The sequence below is a fragment of the Egretta garzetta genome, unplaced genomic scaffold (genome assembly GCF_000687185.1).
Source record: "Egretta garzetta isolate BGI_Z169 unplaced genomic scaffold, ASM68718v1 scaffold332, whole genome shotgun sequence".
NCBI lineage: Eukaryota > Metazoa > Chordata > Aves > Pelecaniformes > Ardeidae > Egretta > Egretta garzetta.
Window position 1 is genome coordinate 793,594 of NW_009258879.1, and position 1,570 is coordinate 795,163.

Genomic DNA, 1,570 nt, shown 5'->3' on the forward strand with positions numbered 1-1,570 from the left:
GGCCGCGCTGGCCGGCTGTGCGGCACGAGGCGCTCGCTCTCAGCTGAGCCTCCCCGTCATCCGGTGCTGCTGCCGCCCGTGCTGGGAGGGAAGATCAGGCAGCAAGGATGACCCAGCCCAGCACCCTCAAAGGATCAACAGATCCCCCCACTTTCCCTTTTTCCACATGTTTTTGGTGGTCCTGTTCCCCCACGGGGAGGTAAAATGACTGATAAGCTCCCAGAAAGTGCCCCAGTTGTAAGGGCTGGCAGCCTTGAATTGCAAGGCCGTGCATATGGGTGGCTGCGTGGGAGGGTGGATGTCCTATCCTCATCCTCAGACAAAATATATAAATAATAACCAGCCCAGCTGGCTCATCCCAGTGCCAACTGCTGGTGGGTGGCTCTACCCTCTCGTACAGCTCGGTGCTTACAGGCAGGCTGCCGGCCCCTTCCCGCAGCCCAAACCGGAGGGAGGGTTGACCTGCAGGGAGGACAGGCGAGAGCCGCGTCGGTGCGGAGCCACCAGCTCCTCCCGAGGGAGCCCGGTACCTCTGAAGGCGCCGGGAGGGGAGGTGCCGCAGCGTGCGCGCTGAACGCGACCCGTGCCGCTGCCTGGCCGTGCTCAGCGAGGGCCAGGACCCTGGGCTATTAATGTGGGCCTGGGTATTTCCTTCATGTAAGCTGGAGCGAGCTCACATGAACTCAAGTCCCAGTGGAAGGGGGCATTTGGTTCTGCTTATCCCAGGAAATTGCCCAGAAGGAGAGATTTGAGGAGAAAAATGAAGAAATGTGGGTGTGGGATTTGCCCAAAGGATACCTCCAGCTATCGAGCTGCCCACCCTCCCAAATCCAGCCCTGTGCTGTTGCCTGGCTGCTGGATTTCCAAAGGAAGCGGTGCCCTTCCAGTTGCTCAGCGTGTTTAATCCCGCACTGAAGGAAGCTTTAGTCCAAACGCTGTAGGAAGCAGCGGTGACAAACTGTGGGATTAGGCAAACCCATAGGCGTTGTCCGGCCCCGGTTTGTTCTCTTGGGCTCTTCAGTGCAGCCCCGAGCCTCCAGGCGGTGTTTGTGAACAGCGCACTGCCACCAGCAATCCACCAGCAAAGCCGTAATCTCTTTAATGCTTGTAATTATTCCTTACCTAATCTGATTTTTAAAAAAGTAATGCTCATTAAAGTCCAGCCTGTTCAGCACTGTGGAGGAGGAATTAGCTGGAGTGGAAACCTGAGGGGATGGGTGTCCTGTGCCAGCAGAGACTCCTCGGGGGACGCTGCCGTGCTGCTGGCGTTGTCCTCGAGGCTGGGGACTGTTTGAGCGTTCATGGCCTCCGAAAGATGCTTACCTCTAACTGATCTTATCCTTGCTTAATCTTTTCTTTTTTTCCCCGCTCTGCTGCTTTTTTGTGTTCTCAGAGGAAGGAGGAATGCGCGAACAAGAAATCAGGTATTTACTGGAGGCCTGCCTACGAGACAGAGTAAATTAATAACCAGAGAGATGCAACTGTACTCTGCTGGAATGAACCACCAAAGCGAGCCCCTAAGGAAAACAACCATCCACTCAGGCAGTCAGGCACGGCTCCCGCCCGCACC

The 1,570-nt window shown here is 56.3% G+C and overlaps 1 protein-coding gene across 1 annotated transcript in view; it reads left to right on the forward strand.

Moving 5' to 3' along the window:
- Positions 1-1,570, forward strand: part of SRGAP3 (SLIT-ROBO Rho GTPase activating protein 3) — a 96,287-nt gene that overhangs the window by 40,525 nt on the left and 54,192 nt on the right. The gene's annotated exons all lie outside the window — the stretch shown is intronic.